We start from the raw sequence: 21,613 nt of genomic DNA, 5'->3' as shown, positions 1-21,613 counted from the left end.
GAGGCAAGTAAAGCTATATATGGTTTAAAAAGTAGAAATATTCTTTCTGCTAACATATAACATAACAGATTATTTTTATGACCCTTGTGTAAAATTATATGACTTAAAAGTAAGGCTGGTTTTGTAAAGGGTCAAAACAACTACCATAGTGCATATCCCTGAGAAAAAGAAGCAACTATTAATAGAGCAAACGAGGAAATCCCACTTGGATGAGTTTGGCATTTTATCTTCTTCTTAGTATTTCTAAACTGTATTTTGAATGAGGAGCTATGAGATAGCAGCTAACAGGTGCAGGTGACCCGTGTCCAACACGATCACTGCTCAGACTGGAACATTTGTGTTCCATTTGACGATGAGGAATCAGATTTAGAGTGACAACACCCTCCTGATTTGCAACTGTGACCCATCATTGTGGGTGAAGTGTTCTCTGTGCTCTCTGAGGTTCTGGGTTCTAGGTTCTTTGCCAGCGCTCACTCCTGTAACGGTCATGACGACCACCGGTAGGCAGCGAGTCCAATGGCAGAAAGGGTCCCCGGTGGGGGCTGTAATTTGCATAGGTCTGCCATGGGCTGAGCTGTGTCTTCCCAACATTAATACACTGAATGGGACTGAATCTGGAGATAGAGCCAGTAAGAATGTAGTGAGGGTTCAGTGACATCCTCAGAGCGAGCCCCTGATCTGACACTAACACATTAGGGTCCCTGTAAGAGGAAACGTAGGCGAGCTCTCACCCTCTCTCTGCATGTGAGAACAGAGCAGGCAGGGGCCATCTGTCCCTTAACAGAATTGGCCAGAATCTTGATTGTGGACTTCCCAAGTCCAAAACTGTGAGAAAATACATTTCTCTTGTTTAAGCCACCCAGTCTCGGGTATTTTGCTAAAATGGCCCAATCCAGTGTGCCTGGGCGGCTCAGTTGGTTGGGCAACTGCCTTCAGCTCAAGTTACAATCCCAGAGTCCCAGGATCGAGTCCCACGTCGGGGTCCCAGCTCCATGGGGAGTCTGCCTCTCCCTCTCTCATGCTATCTCTCATTCTTTCTCTCAAATGAAGAAAGAAAATCTTTAAAAAAAAATTGAAATAAAATGACCCAATCCAGCTAACGCATTATGTGAAGCTTCTCTGAACCAAGTGGCAGAGGTGGGTAGTGTAGGCATTCACGTCACCCCGCCAAGTCTCACATCCCTGAGAGCCTCGGCCCAGTGTCCTCCACTGTACCCTAGCTTTTTTGGGGGGGTGCACACATCATGCGGACTCAGGCTCTTACACGAGAATGTCTTCCAGTGACTGTGACACACAGGAATTTCAGCGCACTGGCAAAACATGGCGAGCATTATTTTTGGAAGTATATAGGACCCAATATTATCTCCATGACTGGCAAGACTGAGCATGCTTTGCAGAGTCTGCTGCGCGGGCAATGGGAGAAGCCCTCCTTCGTCTTGGTGTCTCAAGGGAGGCGTCCGGTCTCCTGAGTTGCAGGAGAGACTGACGTTCCCGGGGCCCGATCCAAACGATCTCCAGGAGTCCGGAGAGCAAAGGGAAACTACACTGGCTGAAAATCTCCTGGGCTCCGCCTGATGGACTTAGCGCAAGTGGACAAAGCCATGTTTATGACTCAAGCACATTACCGGGTGGGCCCTTGGACAAGGTGAGAACGTTCCGTGAGGTATCCGCCCACCAGGTCGGTGCTGGTAGAGAAGACCGTAATGGAGCGTCTCTACTAACAGTCCTGAGCCCCGTTCCACACCACCATTACGAGGAGGACAACTGAGCATGATCAGTGCTGGATATAGAGCAGATAGGAAGTACGCAGGACAATCCATGGAGGGTTTTGTCACACGCACGCACACACACACACACACACACACACACCTCTTTTGTCAAGTTAGTCCCTAGATAGAACTATCAACTTTTAGGAAATAAAGGAGACAGGAGAACAATGACCAGAGAGGATGCAATCAGACTGGTCCAGAATGGGACATATTTAATGGGACAAATGACCCTTCCTCCTCAACACATAAGTAGTCAGAGGGAGAGAGAGGAGAAGACTGATGGACTCAACGGGTCTTAAAGATGTAAAAACCAAATGCAAATGAGTAGAACTCATCTGAATCCAATTTGAATAGATTGATGTCTCAAGATATTTTTGAGACAATGAAAAAATGTGTCATGGATATTATGTAATAATAAACATTATTTGTGCTAAGTACAATGATGCTGTTGTAGGTCAGTTTCTGAAGACTTTCTTAGAAGAGCTCCTGGGAGACTCAGTCGGTTAAGCCTCAGACTCTCCGTTCCGGCTCAGGTCAGGATCTGAGCTGTGGGATCACTGGGCTCACACTCCGCGGGGAACCTGCTCCACATTCTCTCTCTCTCCCTCTGCCCCTCCCCCTACTCATGGCTCGCGCTCCTTCTCTCTCCCTAAAATAAATAAATACATCTTTTAAAAAAGTATTGCTTAGAGACATGGATTTCTGGGTGGAACAGTATATCTGTGATTTGCTTTAGAACACTCTATTCTTAAATTGCAGTTGGTAAGATGCTGGTAATTATGGAAGCTGGGTGATGAGTACACAGGGTTTCATGATCCTCTTACCTCAATCTTGTGATACTGGAAAAAGCATTTTAAAAAGTAATATGCTGTGGGTTGGCGCCTCAGTGGCTCAGCTGGTTAAGGGTCAGACTCTTGACTTGGGCTCAGGTCACCATCTCAGGTCATGAGATCAATATCTAGATCAGGCTCCATGCTTGTCACGGAATCTGCCTGACATTCCTCCTCTCCCTCTGCCCCTCCCCCTCTAAAAACAGAAAAAAAGAACATGTTGCTATTACCTGGGCAAGGAAAGATTGTTTCCTAAGAGGGAGGACACGAGGAGGAGAAACCACCGGTCAAGAAGGACCATCTATATCCCCTCTACATTCGAGGCACCGACAGCAGTGAGTGCTGCTGGGACAGCCGGTGACCCCTTGGTGGGGGAACCAGAGTGGCTGGGGACCAGACGGGGGTAGCCTCCTGGGCTGCGGTAAAGATGGTTCCTCCTCCACCTAGCATCCCGGAGTCCATGGAAACCATTTGGCAAAGAAAGGGAGCAAATTCTGGAACCAGAGTGACCCTTCTTAAACAGCACGAAGACAGGTATCCTTACTTACAGATAAAATGCGTAAAGGTTTATGTGTTTATTATGCTTCCTTCTTTCCTTCCTCTTTGGTGTGTGTCAACTTACAGTCTAGTATTGTCTTTCATTTTAACTCTTCTGTAAAAATGTTTTGACACTTGGGGCATCTGGGTGGCTCAGTCAGTAAAGCCTCTGCCTTCGGCTCAGGTCACGATCCCAGGGTCCTGGGATCGAGTGCTGCGTGGGGCTCTCAGCTCAGCGGGGAGCCTGCCCTTCCCTCTCCTTCAGATGCCCCCTGTGCTTGTGCTCTCTCTCACTCTCTTTGTCAAATACATAAATAAAATCTCTAAAAGCATGTTTTGACTCTTTAAAATCTATGTCATATGAACCTGCATATAGTAAATAAACCTTTCTCTTAAAAGAAAAGCAATCAAGTAAAGAAGCGTCAGTCGGCCACAAGCTGGAGTAAAACCACCGACATCTGTGTACTGAGGGGAAAAATTTTGCCTTCAGGCTTTTCTTCTTTCTAAGATTTACTTACTAGATCAGGCTCCATGCTTGATGGAGAAAACCCCAAGCGAACTCCACGCCCAGCGCTGAGTTCAATGGGAAACTTGAACTCATGACCCTGAGACTGTGAGCCAAAACCAAGACCCGGACACTTAACCAACTGAGCCACCCAGACATCCCGTCCAGGGTTTCATAAAAACATTGTGATGGGGACGCCTGGGTGGCTCAGTTGGTTGGACGACTGCCTTCGGCTCAGGTCATGATCCCGGAGTCCCGGGATCGAGTCCCATATCAGGCTCCCAGCTCCACGGGGAGTCTGCTTCGCTCTCTGACCTTCTCCTCGCTCATGCTCTCTCTCACTGTCTCTCTCTCAAATAAATAAATAAAATCTTTAAAAAAATAAAAAAAATAAAAAAAAAACATTGTGATGATGTGGTTTCATGAAAACAGGCACCCCTACCCTAGCATCTGGTCACAAAGCAAGCATTGTCCCTGCTTTGGACGTCTTCATACCATTGTGTGTGGAGAAAATTAACCAATAAAAGAAAGGAACACAATTCTAAGTGGGTCAAATGATCACCGCAGCCCATTGTCCGCTGCTACCCGGTTGTTCAGTGTCTCAGCTTCCCTTCTCAAAACTCCCCCTTTCCATGACCATGCAGACTGGGCTCTGAGCCCAGGGCACACCCCACTGAACACTCAGGCTCCCATGTCCCCTGCAAGAAGCCCAGTTTCCAAGCTGCTGCCGGGTTAACGGACTTTTCTTGGGCTCTTGCTCACAATGTCTGTAATAAACTGACAGTAAATTGTATCCTCATCATATCAAAGATCTGTACAAGACTAAACATTTGGGAAAAAAGAACAAGAATTAAACAAGCAAAGAGAAAGAAACCAAAAAAAACCAGGAGCATCTGGGTGGCTCAGTGAGTTAAGCGTCTGCCTTCGGCTCAGTTCATGATTCCAGATTCCTGGACTTGAGCCCAGCACTGGGCCCCCTGCTCAGCGGGAAGCCTGCTTCTCCCTCTCCCTCTGTGGTTCCCCCCGCTAGTGCTCCCTCTCTCTCTGTCCACTAAATAAATAAAATATTTTTCTTAAAGAAAATATTTTTCTTAAAGAGTGTGTAATGTGTATAAGTTTCATATGCCATGAAGACCTAATATTCACAGCACATTCACTTAAAATAATGCTAGGTCTTCAGAAGATTGTCACTAATTCAATATGGAGGGGTCACATCTACAGGTGACCTTTGAACTACGCAGGGGTTAGGGACGCTGCTCCTGCAGGGCTGAAAATCACGGATCACTTTGGCTTTTTCAACCTCTTACTAGGCTATTGTTGACTGGAACCCTTACCAATAACACAAAGAGTCGACCAATACCTATTTGCATGTTCTGTGTATTAAATGCCACATTCTTACAAAGTAAACTCGAGGAAAACATGTTAAGAAGGAAATCATAAAGAAGAGAAAATACTTTTATAATACTGTGCTTATTTATTGAAAAACCTGTGTACAAGTGGACCACTTAAACCCATGTTGTTCAGGGGTCACCTGTACTAGAAATGAGTCTAATTTTCTCAATGCTAATATAAGTATTTCAGAAAAATTTATATAAATAGCACAAGTTCCTGAAATTAAGTATTACTTGCTGCACGTCCAAGAAATCAGAACAAAAATGCAAAATTGTTTCCTGTGGCCTGGCACCAGGCTCTGGGAAGTAAAATCATGTATATTACTCTAAGGCCTTTGGAACAACTGATAACAAATAGTAGTAAATTCTAAGTATGATCACCTCTGTTGATAAATGATGTTCTTGTCGTTACAAAAAAGAAAAATTGATTTCAGCCTCGGTGCTCTAGTTAAGTACCCTTTGCCCTGATAACAATTTTTTTTTTTTTTAACTTAGAGTACATGTAATTTGCCTCAGTGTCTAGAATTACTCTATGATTATCAAGAACTCCATTTACTTTTCAAATCTGTAGCCCACACAAAGAGAAGCCTAAGCCATGAGAGTATTCCCTTTATCTACCACCCCTGAGTAGCCCTACTTTTTCTTCTCTGCACAATGGAACTAACTATGAGTTAATCCCTTTGGGGTCTCCCACTGTAAGAGAACGACAGTGGTGAGGTTGTAAAGAAGATAAGAAAATAATGTTTTTATGAACAGGATGGGCTTTTCAAAGAAGCTCAAATCCATTTCAAACTCTGTTATAAACTCTGTTATATTAATTCTCTTAACACCTTTATGAAAAACAATCAGTAAATATAATGAATTCTCAATATGCTATATAACTAGGGAGTAAAATCATAGGGCATAAAATAACATTCCCAAATGGACTATAAAATCTTAACTTCTTTAGAGAAATAATGCATATGAATCTGAAATATGAAAATGAAAGTTTGAAGCAGGAGCAGATCCTGATGGTGTAACCCGGAGGAAGAGCAGTAACTCCAAACTCCTAAGAACGAAACTGAATCACACATTGCTCATTTTGAACAACACCTCTCTAACCGTCGGGTTTCACCCGGTCTGACTATGTGCTCCACCACTGGCCCAGAAATAAGACGTACTGGTCATGTATGTGCCTGACACTGTCAGCTTGTAAAATTCTTGCACCGGCATTACTCGATTTGACCACGAGACTGGCTCCTCCTCCACGCCTTACCTAAGCTGGGGATCTTGTACACGTTCATTGACCTCTATGTTCCTCTGTTTCCCCACCTGTCGCATGGGGATGGTCACAGCAGGAGGAATGCTCCTCCCGTGGGATGCCTGAGCTATCACCGGTCATCACGGTGCCTGACACAGAGAGGCTGACAGGGCACTGAGGGCCGTTCTCACGGTGGCCGTTAGACCACCCCAGCAAACACACAGGTTGGGAAGCGTCTGCAGACTGAGGTGTGGCTCAGGTGGCTTTTTCTTAGTTCTCGCTGATGGAGCCAGTGTGTGACCGACTTGGTTAAGACTCAAGGGCAGACATTTTCATGTGCAAGTCTACTTCCCATGTACAGAAGCTCCTGGAGACAGTGAGGCAAGACCAGCCACACGGAGCTGAGGGACATGATCAAAGTCCACATGGTTAGCCCCTGGGCTCGTCTGTGTTTGTGGCGACCACCACAGCCGGAGAAGAGAAAACAGAGACGGAACGGGAGGTAACAGGCTTTCCAAAGTGAGCAACGCTCTAGATGAGTCCTCAAGACCGTGCAGCGTCCGTAGCCTGGAGGGGGAAGACAGCATGTCCCTAGAGATGGAGAGTATTATGCCTGGGAGAACAGAGCAGATGAGGATGTAGTGTCCAGAGGCTGCAGGAGAGAGGAGACTTTATGAGAGAAGACAATCTTCACAGACAAGTAGAAGAATTTTTACTCCATGTGGCTGACAATACTGAAAAAGAACTGTTTTGTAGCTGTGTTTAAGCAAGGTAGCAACATGCTTAATGAGACATTGCTAGAATGCAAGAGTGAGGCTCCAAAGATACTGCATGAAGTTTAAAAATAAAATGTGTCCAGTCTGAATCAGCCTGGGATTAACAGTGAGTTTAGGAAATACAGCCTAATCAACTACCGTCCACCAGGAGAAGGGGAGAGTTGTGTTTTTCTTCTCATGCTCACCAGGGCATACGCTTATGCAGGAAATCGGCCTGCACCCTCTAACTCTGAAAACTGTTTATTTAAATACTCTCTCTGTGTCTTTCTGTTTCTGTCCATCTCTTTTTAACTTTAACAGGTAAATATCAAGACTCCACTTTATTTGTCGGAAACAGTGATAAAGGAAAAGTGTGGAACATAAAGGGGAAAAAAATCCATGAGGAAGATGAGAGTCTGCAGAGGTGTGGGTGATGCGGGCCAGGACCAGCAGCATCCTTGGAAGAGGAGGAGGACAGGGAGCAGGAAGAGCGGCTGAGACTCTTAGCCTTGACGCAGACAGAACGGAGTGGCCAACGCAGGGAAAAGAATGGTTTGTTAAAGGAAGATTAGAGAGGGCTTTCTCCACGGAGTGAGACACTCCTGATACTGCTGGAAGACAAGGAAGTCTGCAAACGAGAAGACCCTTGTCTCAGGTGAAGGTGCTATGCCCAGGCTGGGACATGACGAGGTGGATGTGACCAGGAGATATTCAAGCAACAGTGTCCTGTGCGTGGTGAAAGGACGCGTGGGTAGGACGCACGAGAAGGACGAGGTTCAGACGTACGCGAGATCGTCACGGAGACGGGGCTTCCACCAGCTTCACTGAAGCACAGTATAAATCTCCAACAGTCAGACAAGGTAGTGAACCCAAATTTTTGTCTCAAAATCACCACTCTTGTGATTACACAAGGAAGGCGTTTCTGCTCCTGTTCCATTTTAATCATCTGAACCAAGTCTACCCCCAAACCATGTTATTTTAGATAAAATGGAAATTGGTAAGGAAGCACCACTAACTCAGAATTAACATGCACACGACGTCTAAAAGACGTCAAGGGGATGTCATATTGATAGCGGGTCAAAAGGATCCTTTTTTTCCCATGAGGGAAAGAAAGTAGGATAAGAAATCTGGATTTTCACCTGTCTTGCATTGTTTCAGCCGTCACCACACCATTTCAGCGACACCATGAAAATCAGGAGCATTTTCCCTCCCTTCCATTACACCCAGATGCTATAAATGGCTGGCCTTTTGTCTCATCATGGTGTTGAATACAGATTCCTAATTAAAATGTCCAGATTAACATTTAAAACAGGGGACACAGTCAAACACTCTTAGAACTATCCACAGCACTTATCAAGACGATCAGGATTAAAGTAGTTAAGAGTTTATCACTAAGGCAACATACCAACCACTCTTCAGACTGAATTCCAATGACATGAAAAAAATCCATAAAAATATTACATTTCACCAGGGTTTTGTTTTGTCTACCTGTGCATCAAGGAATTAAATATATATATTTAAAGGTGTTTGAGTTTTTTGTATACACACACACACATACACACACACACACACACACACACACACCACACACCACCCACCTGACTGATTTTTAAATGACACCCAAGGGATGTATACAATCTCAGGGATTAACAATCATTATAATATGAATGTTTCTATTTGATAAGGAATTTTACCTCCTGAATATTAACCAATACATTTAAAATTACTGCTACAATATATAGTTTTGTATATCTCTAACTTAGGTATTGGTTTGACCAAATAAAGTATAATTTATCAGAAAAATAATCAGGATTAGGATTCTTTGTTGTCAACTTAATTTTAATCAAGTAGTTGACTCAGTGGAGTTCTAAAAATCCTGGGAAAAATACTGAAAAATTCCACTTAACTGGGATAAACACACAATGACATGTCTCAAAGCATTAAATTCACTCAATATAAAATGAATTAAAGTAAGCGCTAAAATATAGTCAAGTATTCACGGAAGGAGGCAGCTTGAGACCCAGACTGCTCCTCAGCACAACCTTAGAAATGCTCTGAAGATCAGAGACTCAGACTGACCGCCTCATTTGTTGCGGAACTCAGCGGTGGTTTTCTGATGATTTGTCTTTGTTTGATCCACACTGCAAAGGGCTCCAGTTCCTATGCCTCGTTTCTTTAGTGTCATCCTACCCTCGTCTCTCTGGAGCTCATTAGAAGTGACATAAGAATACGCTTCAAATATAACTTAAATGCTATAAGTATGTATATTTGCTACTTGAAGGTTCCTATCAGTGCTCAGTCGCACCATCTTGAAACTGGAAAAGTACAGGGAAAATTAGAATGGTCCCTGCACAAGGATGACACCCAAATTTGGAAAAAGACTCCTGTTTTTGTCAAATATATCTCATAAAAAATTAAGGATATATTCAATGCAATTTTAAAAATTGATTATAAAGCTTTATGTGTGACTTTAATGTCACTATTTTAATTCAGAGTATAATTTGATAAAGATAAGATCATGATTAATTGTTGCTATTAACATATATATGACCAGCGTGCCCAGCACACGTATTCATTCAACAAGCAATACTTGGGAGCACCTGGCTGGCTCAGTCAGTAGAGCACGAAACTCCTGATCCCAGGGTCTTCAGTTTGAGCCTCACACTGGGTGTGGAGCCTCTTTAAAAAATACATTATAATGATAATAATAAGTAACTCTTAAATGTGTGCAGCATTCCATGTGCTTTCCTAGGTGTAAAAAATATGGAAATAAAGTGAATAGTCTAATTGTAAGAACCCAGACTGTAGCAAACAGATAAATACTACACAGTCCTGAAAGGGCTCAGATCATTTCATATCTTCATTCTTGAAACAACCATTGAGTGATTGGTGTGAGCTCGGCAATCCTACAGACACTGGGAAATAGCAGCGTGTTGTGTCGGGGGCAAGAAGGGGCTTTTCCATGTACTCACGTTCTGGTGAGGAGACAGACCAGTGTGCAGATTAGAGATATGGGCAGAGATAGAATATACACACATATTAGTTCTTATATTGATGTATATTAATATATATATTAATATATCCCATGACACGTCAGATGATGTGTGCTACAAGAAAAATCAAGTATGCGTAAGAGGAGAGAGAAGGTTGTGGGTACCATCTTGTGAGCCATGTCACGGGGAAACTGCTGTGGCTGGAGCCCAGTGAGAGAGGATGTTAGGGATGAGGTCGGGGAGGAACAGAGGCGTGCACAGAAAGGTCTGTCTTTGTTCAGGCTGCTCTGAAGACCCAGACCTTTAACCAGATTGGGGGTAAGGGAAGGCTTTCAGGACAAGGTCATATCTGAACTGAGTTCTCAAGGATCAACAGCTCTTCGTATAAAAGAGAAGAGGAGCTCTGAAGGGAGGGAGCACATAGCCTTGGCAGTCATGGGAACAGAAATCCCAGGGCACACTGCAGACCTGCAGGTATCATGGTCACACTGCTCTGATACCTACCAACCTTCATCACAATGGTACACTGAATTGTACTTTCTCCCTGTCATAGCTCTTGAAGGCATGATAAATGCAGGTGGGGCACGGAACCATCATGAAACAGACTAGCATAGACTTTCACTGAAAATGTTTCATTCAACTGAATCCATACGTTTGAAGCTGACGCTAATCTTTCTTCAAAGACTAAGGACTGACCCTAATGCACATATGTTTGTGGAAGCCATTTTATACACAAAAATTGGTAATTATTCTCAAAGTCAGAATGGTTAGATAAATAGTTATGAGCAAATGAGAAAAAGTTGAGTTGGAAACACAACTTAAAAACAACAACAACTAAAATTTAAGATAGCATGTTACACAATTTGAAGTAAAAGTTTTTCTTCTGTGTTTTCTTCTCTGTTTTTTCAGTTTGCTATCACTTTGCCTCTTTGCATAACCAGCAATCTCCTTTCTGGCCCCATTTCTCAGAGCATTTCTCAGCTGGGCTTGACTGGGCAAGGCACAGCATTGCCACGTGCATCCTGATAAAACACTTATTTGTACTTCCTTCATTCATTCAAACAATGGTTTTCCCCCAACCAAATATTGACAGTGACAGTCCCAAGGTCACAAATCTTGAGCAAAGGAAAATTGAGTTTTCAGGAGGCAGAGGGGAAGACAACTTGAATGACCATATTCAGGGACATGAAAATCATGACCTATTAGAAACATCGCTTGTTCATTGACATACCCATTAGTTGTATGTTTTATCCATTCGACAGGTATTAACTAACCACTTGTTTTGAGTGAGGCACGGCACCGGGAATTGGATATAAAGAGGATGGAAAGGACACGGCACGTAACAGACACTGGCTTAATCAATCCCAGGCTTCCTGCTGCTACTCTGGCCAATTCGGAGAAAGTGACACTGGCATTAGACCATCAACGATGCAAAGCATCGGGGTAATGGAGGACTTTGATCCTCCTCTCCTGACATCAGAGGGCATACATATGTTGGGATGTTAAACACCTACTCAAAATGCTAGAAAATAGGAGGTTCCCTTGCCTGGCTATTGTTGTATCCTGAAGGACAGACCTGGGCTTGAAGTCAAGGAGTTGCAGGACATGGCAGCTGCTCGATTCGCGTGTCCTCCGCACAGGTGCAGCTTCGTCGCTCATCTGCAGCTCTACAGGAGCCTCCTACCTCCTCTTCCTGTTTCCCGTCTTCCTGGAAGAGTGCCCTCTCCCAGCAGCAATGTGTGTGGTGTTTCTAAAACCTAAGGAAGACGAGACTGGCTCCCCCAATAAATATACCTCAGAGATTTACTACTCCAGGTAGAATAAAAACTATTTTTTTATGTGGCCCCATGTGAACTGCCACCCAATTCCCTAAACCCTCCTCCTTCTTCCAACTAATTTTTCCCTCCTCATGTTGCTCTGGCATCACGGACCTCCTGACTGTCTCTCGAAGAGACCAATCATGTGCCAGCCATCCTCCTGGAACGCTGCTGGTCTCCTCTGGGCTCAAGCCCTCTCCGTCTACCAGACTCTGCCAAAGCTGGTTGAACAGACGGGGCTTCCTTGACCAACGTGATGTACAACAATATCCACCACCTTCTTCTATCCTCTGATCCTGGTATCCTTCTTCATTACTTGGCGTAGTTGTTCATCGGTGCTCAGCCCACCAGAACACAAGCTGTGTAAGGTTGGTGGTACACCCAGAGATTTCAGAATGACAACAAAAATGCAGAAAGGCATCCAATGAGTATCTGCTGACCCAATAAATGAGTGTCCATGGGAATAAATTTGTTTTGAACTTCTTGAGCCCCAGGTGACTCTAGGCAGAAAGGAAGCCTACTGACCACCCCCCTCACCTCCATGGTAAATTTTCTGTGGTACCGAGAATTGGAGGCAGGAAAGCTCTTTGTAAAATCTCAGGTACAATATAGTTATATATTTTATGGAGGTTTTAGGCGTCGTAACTGGCAGTAGTAATCAGCTTTCAAAACCCTCTTAGGATTTTGATTTCATCAGATTGAGTGGTTTAAATTCCTTTAAAATTCTAGTTTTATGATCCTTTGTTTATAGCTAGTATTTTTCTCCAAAGCATAGTAAGATTCTGATTTATATTTTGTTTTCATTTTGAAGCAAAAATTGATGCGCACACATATTTTCCCCAAATTGCATCAGGTGCTTCAATTACAAGAAATGTGTTTCAATCAGGCCGGCCTGGGGAAGCGCTGGAGGCGGGGAAGCCATTCTCCGTGCCCTGCTCCCTGGCTGCTTTCTCAGTGTCACGGGGTCTCTCCTCATCTCCGAGCCAGCTCTCGCTCGTCAGGGACGACAGCCTGCTGCTGCATGAGTTCAGGTTCATGTGAAGATGACAGTAAACACCATCATCGTCATCATTCTTAGCCTTATTTTCTCTGGCATTCACTTTAGAAGATGGGCCGTGGGCAGAGGAGTCACTGCAGCCAAAGGACTGGATCTTCATTAAACATAGTTTCAACAGAGTAAGAGCAAGCAGAGGGAAGCCCGTGGTTTTTTGTTTGTTTGTTTGTTTGTTTGTTGGTATGTTTTTAAATTTTTTTCAAAACACGCTGTATATACAACTGTGTCTAGATATTCTAGATTGTATTTTAGGCACAATCTCCTACAGCTCAGAAGGCTCAGAAAATTATCATTTTAGATGAGACGCCATGACACATAGTGAATTTGTGCAAGGACGCTTTATTCCGGCCATGGTCATTTACAAAGCATCCCAACTTTTTTGGTTTCTTGCAGTGTTTTAAAATGTTAGAGGGCACGAATTGCATGGAGCACTGGGTGTGAATCTTAGAACACTGACAAAATAAAATTTAAAAATTGACAATAAAATGGGATAAAAGTCAACTGCTTTGAATGACCAAAAAATGATAAATTTTTACTCTGTATTCTCAACAAAGTTCCCAATGTGTATAAATGGTTTATTTCTATCTTGTTCTCATGGCGATAATCATACCAGAGTGTTTATCACAGTATAGTTTTAGTTTCATTGGGCTGACCATGTCAACGAACCTAAAATAATTCAAAAGCAAAAACACGAGCGGCTCAACGACACCTGAAGGAAGTAAAGGACAGCAGACACCTTTCGTCCCTTCCAGAGTAGACTCTTCCTGCGCTGGTGGCATAGTGCTGAGCATAGCTGCTTCCAAAGTAGACTCTTCCAAATGCACTTATGTAGTTTCAGAGATTTTTCAATTGTCTACTCTTTTTCCTTTTTAAAATCTTTTTATCTTAATGAAATCCAAGGAAAGGGACCTTGTAGTTAGAACGTTGCAGAAGTTAACAGAAAAGAGCCTGACATATCTGTAACATTTTCATAAAGTTCGTAATATTTAAAAACAATTCTAAACCTTAAATCAAAGGACTCTAGACCATAACTGAAGAAGCTGACAGAGAATCTTAAAGTCTTTCTGAAGCTCTTGCCCCAAAGGACTGACCATTAATCAGCTTATCCATTTCACTTGTTGTCATGTGTGTGTGTCAACATTCAGGATATGCTCTTATATTCTGGTTACTGATCTCAGAAAGAGTATAAAAAATTCAATGGTACATTTATATCAGCATGCGAGAGGTGCGTGTTAAGTACTAAGAAAGTCTGCAAGATGACTGATCATTAAACCTAGCCTCTATTAGTTAAATTGTATAAATGTAAGATTAAATCTGATACTTTAAATCAGATGTAAAAACTCCTTGGATCTCACACATTTCTAGTCATTTCATTGTATCTGGCCTTGATCTGCACCCTTGAGGCTAGCTACTTCCCCAGTGCTGATCTGGTGGAGACACGCCCTAAGGGAGTTGTACTGCGTATTATTGCGCAGTGATGTCATACTGACAGCAAGAAACTGCCCAACATGAAAATATTTAGACCAGACAGTTTGAGGAATATTATAAATCAGGCTCTACCCCTCACATAACTCACAGTTAAACACTGACGAGCACACCACTGAGTACGAGAGGCAGACAGAAACCTCCCGCTGCACTCTCCAGGACCAAACCCACAGGTTTCAGTTTTATCGAGCTTTCTCCAACCACGGCACCCCAAAGAGAGTCGATGATCTTTTCCCCCTTCTTAATTCCTATCCCTCCTTGTAAATCTATTACAACACATATCCTGCTTTAATTTACTTATTAACGTTTATTTCTCTTTCGCAGTATAATATATTGTAGACTTTCACTAAGTGTTTACAGAGTTAATAGTAAATGAATCCGTTAATTAGACTAGAGAAGGAAGAGATTAAAGGAAATTCTTGTGCTGTTAGACTAACGGGATTTCGGCACTTGCTGGAAAGGCTCAGAAAGAGAGGATAATAGCCCTGTCATGTACGTCATTTGGGTCTGAACCACAATAAACACCCCCACATGTATTTGCATCCGGTATCTTCTCCACGTGCTCCTGCGAAGTCTGTATCCCCTACCACCCAGCGTAACAGGTACATGGAAAACGAGGCAGGTACCCGAAGAGAGAGACACAGTTTCGTGACTTAGGACAAGACAATTACTTAGCAAGAATATGGAATGAAAGCATTTGAAGAAAGAGCCTCATCTCTCCTCCATCTCTAGGCACAACTTGGCTCTTGCCTCATGACAAGCAGGAACTTGTTTAACAACCGACCCAACTGCAATGCTCATAAACATTTTACAGGAGAAGCATTCGCATCTTCAGTATTTCACCGAGAGCCTGCCTCTCAGTATGCACATACTTGATTCAGAAGTTAATTTTAACTTGAATAACTGAGCTCCCTCGACCTAGGGGGCACTGGCAACTTATACATAAAGCATTTACGGTGTGAGATATTTTTAACTTACACCCAATCAGCTGGCTTGCTGCATAATAGGAGTATGGATTTTAGCCTGCAAAGAAATTGTAACTATTCTCCGGAGAATAAAGGCACAGACATGTGCAGTAGCCACTGGTGTGGCTTATGCCATCATCAGGAACCCTACAAACTGCCGTTTTGTCCCATTGCCGGGCATTCGGAATGAGGATTTGACACAATATAAGGTCTGGCGGTGTCCTCGATAATGTCAAAAGCAGATTGCATCATGGTCATCTTCCTTCTGTTGGTTGTACGTAACCCATGTTAATTGATTGCAAACTGATAATTCAGCAGATATGCCACATTCTTTAAACATGGATGCGGAAATCACTCCTCAAACAGGATGTCACATATGCTATATTATGCAGTAGGAGAACCAATTAACACCAGCTCAGTAGAAGCCATCATTTTCCAAGCAGGTCTCCTTGAAATCAGAGATTTTCAAATAGAAAATGCTGTCATGGTCGTTACCATTACTATAAACAGAGCAAAAGATAATAATTAGTCTTAAATAGAACGGGTAGTGTACGTGATTTGTTAGCTAATGGAATACTTGTGCTAATTAAATGCTTGCGACGTGTCAGGCGCCATGCTGAGCATTTTCCAGAGCTTCATTATATACCATCATAATCCCAGATATTCGATAGTAGTACCCGCACTGCACGGACAAGGAGAGCGAGTGGAGAAGAGTCACCCGTGCTGGGCACACAGCTCACAGCCGAGAAGAGACGGCGAGCCCAGTCTTGCCGCTACAGTAGCCCGTGCGAACTCTTCCGAAATTAAAAGAAAAGTACGGGGGCGCCTGGCTGGCTCAGCAGGTGACGCTTCTGACATCAGCCGCAGTCCTGACTTCAGGGGCCTGGGATCGAGTCCCCCAGTCGGGCTCCCTCCTCGGCCCCTCCCCCTCCTCTCTCTCCCTCCCATATAAATAAGTAACATCGTTAAAAGTAAAATAAAACAAAAGGTAAGTAAGGCTCCCAGACAGTGGAACGGGTTCCAAAATAAGGGCCCAGCGACGTTCCCACGACACTTCTCAGACAAGGAGGGCTCAAAGGGTGGTTTCAGGACAAATCGACAGCGAAGGCTTTTTGCGTCCTCAAAGACGGTGACTGCGCGAGGCGCCTTTGCTCGTGGTGTCGTGCAGGCGGGAAACAGAAACAGGCCGAAACCCACGGCTTCCGAGTCGTCTGCACCAGAGGGTCCTGAGGCTCAGGGGCGCAGGGGTCCTGACGACACCGCAGCCCCTGCCTGTGTTTCTATCTCTTGGGACATCTCTTCAGCCACGAAACCCCTTGTCAAAGGGGCGCAGTGCCTCCCCTCACTGCCCGCCAGCGGTCATTCGAGCGCCGTCCTCCCCCTGTGTCTTCTGCAACAGGGCCCTTTGTCGTCACCACCCTAAACCAGGGGCAGAGGACAGACCCCTCCCTCCGGTCAGCGTGGCACACACCTAGCACACACCCTCGGCCTGGCCCACCTCCTCCTCCGGGAAATGCTGCTGTTAGAGACGTCTCCGTGCCCTGAGGGTCCAGCACACACGACGCTCGTGCTACTCAGCAGAGCGTGGGGCGCTACTGTCTTGGTTTCTCTGTTCATGAGCACGTGAAGACCTGGGGTGGGAAGACCACAGGCGAAAAGCAGGCGGTGCGTGGCGCCGATGTTCGCGTTCCTGCGTTGAAGCCCTAACGTCCAACATGGTGCTATCTGGAAGTGAGGCCCTTGGGAGGTAAACAGGGTTACACGAGGTCATGGGAGTAGGCCCCCGTTGGGATTAGTGTCCTTACAAGAAGAGGGACAGACCTGAGGCCTCTCTCCTCACTGCCTGACGACACAGTGACAGGGCTGCCGTGTGCCGGCCAGGCAGAGAGCCCTCACCAGAAACTGTCTGCCCCACCTTGACGGGGGATGTCGCGGCCTCCAGACTGTGAGAACGTGTGTCTGTGGGTCCTGCCACAGCGTATTGTGTTTGATTACAGCAGCTCACGCCGTCCACAGCGATGCGCAGCCCTGCCTGCTCTCACCACGCAAGGCTCTCGTGTCCAGGGACCCGCTGCTGAAAGGAAAGTCCTGGGCTGCACGGCCTCAGCCCCACGGCCGCCACCTGTCCTGCCAAACAGACGAAGTCGTCATCTCCCCTTTGGGCTTCAGTATTTTATCTCTGATGACAAATATAGACATAAGGAATATTCATTTGTTTAGCACCTGTATCTCTTAATATATTTATATATTCTGAAATATCTTAAGAAACCAGGAAGTAAATTACATTTGAGTTCTAAAAAAAAAACCGTTTATTTGTCTGGATGATTTTGAATGCTTGTTTTCAGACACTCGCACTGACACATTTCATTCTCTTCGGCTTTAGCTCTGCCTGAAATAACTCATTTACTTCCTTCTGCTGGATTTTATCATCTTTTCCCCCTTTATCCGCACTGCATTATGTACAGAAGTAAACAGTGACCGTGGAGTAGAGGCTGCGGCTTTGGTCCGTGGCCCTAAGCACTGGGTTACCGTGGGGCAAGTGAGCTGACCCGAGCGTTCATTCCTCAACTGTGTGGCACGTTAGCTCTGTGTCGGGGGAGTGGTACTGCCCACCACACTCAGCACCCCCTTGGCACTCAACACTGTACACTAACAGAATCCCTGTAGAAGTTACTTCATTTTAAATTTCACCCAGTTTCATCAATTGTCTGAAAACCTTTTGTATCTCAGAAGCCCGTGTATCTTAAATACCTACTAATGAGACGCACGCCCTTCCAAATAACTCACATCACTCACGACGTGGGGAACCTGCTTCCTGAGAAGCCTGGCCCTTGCGTATGATGTGTTGATGAAAATCAGTACCCTAGGGCTGAGTGTCCATTTCTATCAACTGTGAGATAACCCAAACGGGTATATAAATGCCATCCAAATAAGCAAAGGAAAACTACCCTTTAAGTACAGGATGAATGGCATGCCTCTAATATTGCTCCCTCAGAAAAGCTATCTTTTAAGCTAATTATTCATGTAACAAAGAGATTTAGTAATCACCCGGGCTGTTAAAGAGTACCTCTTGACTAGCTATGCAGCTAATTACCCCCCACAGGTCCCCACACAGAAACACAGACCCCGTCCAAGGCCATCGCAAAATACCGCAGCTCTCGTTGCACCCGTAATGTGAACGGCAGAGCAGGGTCAGCGCAGCCCTCAGAACACCATCAAACACCCCGCAGGAGGGACCTCAGACAAGGGCCCAGGGTCGCCATGGTGACCATTGTCGGGAAGTAACACTGGAGGCTTTGGAGAGGCCTGGGCTTGAAGCAAGCTTGAGAGGATTTGGCCACCTCTGCTTAGCTCCACCCTTCCAAGCAGAACTGGGGCTGGCTGCCCGGGAATTCTATCACCCAGGGCTCCTGGGGCCGGGCTGGGGAAAACTCACGTACGTTGTTGTGGAAATCCGCCCTGATGAAAAAGCACTGATCTTTGTAAAACTGGATCAAAAACCTCTATTCATATCCTACATGCAAGTTTTTTAAACCAGTGGATCAGACAAAACTCAGTATCTCCATTAAACTCTCAGTCTCAGAAAAACCTAGCCTTACCCATCTCGCCCTTGTCTTTCATCATTGAATAGCATCATCCCAAACAACTCTCTGTGAGACCAAAGAAAAGGGGAATGGATTCGAGCAGCAGGAAAGCTGGATCAGTACCCCAATGAAAGGTGCGTACCCCTCTCTAAAGCACGTCGTGCATACGTAATCTTGGTGCTCCCTGGCACAAGCCCGTGGATGGGCCCTGGTGAGACTGAGCTCTTGTATTTTGTCTCCTGCCCAGTCTTCCACAAGATCACCAGTGAACTGTTAACACCGGGCATCCTGTCGTCACCACTTCTTTGCTAAAGCAATTGCACGTAATGGTATGAAGCTGTCTGTCTAGGGGAATTCAGAACTAGACCCACCGCTGGTGGAGCGCCGCCCATACGGGCACGTCGGCCTTCTCCCTCCCTGGGACATTTCAGTGCTGCGGTAAAAGGATTATTTTAGGTTGAAAAAAGAAATGAAATACATGTAAAGCACTTTTTTGAGTATCATTTTTTGTGCCTGATCTTTCTTCTACTGAAAACATTTACATACTCTTTTAATTTAATTCCTGTTCTTATTTCCTGAGGTTGTCATCTCTTTTCCGCATCAGGGAGTTGAGACACAGAAGTTCAGCGACTTACCAGCGTCCTTACCACTAGAGATTTAAATTCAAACCCGGCTCTTCAGACTTCAGACTCAGTGTTCTCCCAGCAAAGCCCTGTCTGCTCTGTTGTGGCCTGATACCAAAATATTTTGTCAGAATTTTAAGGACATAAAGGATATTCCTAAATTTTAAGCTGAGAGTGTGTTTGTTTTCATCTAATGTTATTATTTATTTGAAATGTGTATCAGAATACAAAGTTTTGGAAAACCTGGAATCATGTAAATGTTTTGTTTGATGTGAAGGAAAAACACAACCTGAACTCTTGAGAACCCATTTGAATTAACAGATGAACACCAAACAAAGTTTTCTTGATTTTAAATTAATGATGGCTTATTCTAAATATGAAAAATTCACAACTTTATTTTTTTTTATTTTTTTTTTAAAGATTTTATTGATTTACTTGAGAGAGAGACAGTGAGAGAGAGCATGAACGAGGAGAAGGTCAGAGAGAGAAGCAGACTCCCCATGGAGCGGGGAGTCCGATGCGGGACTCGATCCCAGGACTCCAGGATCATGACCTGAGCCGAAGGCAGTCGTCCAACCAACTGAGCCACCCAGGCGTCCCAAACTCACAACTTTAAATGTTTTTTCATCCGAATGATTCTTTGATACTTAACAGTCCTATTTAGATGCAGATTTTGGAATTTTTCTTTGCTTGCCAATGCTGTGCATATATTTCGTCGTCTTCACCTGCCGTCTGACATCAGACCTCACCCTCCTACCCATGTAGTTTGTTCTCTCTGGAATCCAGTTTGGGATAATGATATGGAAGTTAAAATAGTCATAACATGACCACAGCTCGCAGACTCACCCTCATTCTGAATGCTGCAGATTATGTTCCAAACTGGCTTTGGTATTTCCATCAATGCATTTATTATAGTCACCGTTTTTACGTATTTTATGCCGTTCTAAATTTTCTATTTGAATTTGTTGCATTGTGGAGAAGAACTTGGCCAAATTTCACCCTTAAGCTATCTTTGGAATAAAGTGCAGCAAGCGAGTTCATTTTGGAACCAACATTTCTAGACTCAGACCAGCTCCACTTAGAAGGAGCAACATATGGTGGGAATGTAAATTGGTACAGCTGCTACCGAAAACAGTATGGAGGTTCCTCAAATAAAAACAGTATGGAGGTTCCTCAAAGAACAACAAAAAAAATAGGACTATAACCATATGATTAGACAATCCCATTCTGGGTTTATCTTCAAAGGAAATGTCAAAAGAGATATATGCATTCCCATGTACACTGGGGCACTAGTTACAAGAGCCTAGACATGGCAACAACCTATGTGTCCATCAGTGGATGAAAGGATAAAGGAGACGTGGTTGACATTCACAATGGAACATGACTCAACACTGAGAAACAAGGAAATTCTACCATTTGTAACAATATGGTGGACCTTGAGGGCGTTATGCGTCAGACAGAGAAAGAAACATATTGTATGATTTCACTTATACTGGAATCTGAAAAAGCAGAACTCATAGAACAGAGAGTAGAATGGTGATTGCCAGGTCCCAGGAGGTGGGGAAATAACCCCAGAAAGACTGGTCAGAGGATACAAACTTCCAATTATAAGAAGAATGAGTTTTAGGAACCTATTACACAGCATGGATAGTTAATAACACTGTATTATATTCTTGAAAATTGTTAAGAAAGTAGATCTTCAATGTTCTCACCACCCTCCCTCCTATTAAAAAAGTTAATTATGTGAGGCACTGAAGGCATTAAGTAACCTAATTATGGTAACTGCTTCACCATACATACATGTATCAATACATCATGTTGTACACCTTAAACTTATGCAATATTATATGCCAGTTATATCCCAACAAAGAAAAAGAAAAAAGGATCGAAATAATTCAAGTTCACTTCTTGAAGTAAAAGTGAGACATATATTAGCTACAAATCAATTTGCTGGTTTCGTTATAAAAAATACAATGACAGAGTCCCTTGTTTTGGGAACGCTTGACTGATAAAATCGGAGCCTGACTTAGAAAAGTGAAGCCACTGTTTTTGGTTTTTGCTTTTC

General features: G+C 44.0%; 1 protein-coding gene, 1 long non-coding RNA gene and 1 other non-coding gene across 3 annotated transcripts in view; 2 read left to right on the top strand and 1 right to left on the bottom strand.

The window, feature by feature from the left end:
• CSMD1 (CUB and Sushi multiple domains 1) overlaps positions 1–21,613 on the bottom strand; it is a 1,951,187-nt gene that overhangs the window by 621,855 nt on the left and 1,307,719 nt on the right. The gene's annotated exons all lie outside the window — the stretch shown is intronic.
• Positions 9,318–9,419, top strand: LOC123393627. The gene has a single exon (XR_006608465.1). It is a non-coding gene; the product is annotated as a U6 spliceosomal RNA (small nuclear RNA).
• Positions 18,652–19,857, top strand: LOC106007257. The gene is made up of 3 exons (XR_001181920.2): positions 18,652–19,059; positions 19,173–19,254; positions 19,506–19,857. It is a non-coding gene; the product is annotated as an uncharacterized LOC106007257 (long non-coding RNA).

Source organism: Mustela putorius, unplaced genomic scaffold, assembly GCF_011764305.1.
Source record: "Mustela putorius furo isolate JIRA1106 unplaced genomic scaffold, ASM1176430v1.1 tig00000905_pilon_pilon_pilon, whole genome shotgun sequence".
NCBI classification, from domain to species: Eukaryota; Metazoa; Chordata; class Mammalia; order Carnivora; family Mustelidae; genus Mustela; species Mustela putorius.
Note: the sequence above shows the minus strand (reverse complement) of the source record. Positions and strands in the feature narration are given on the sequence as shown.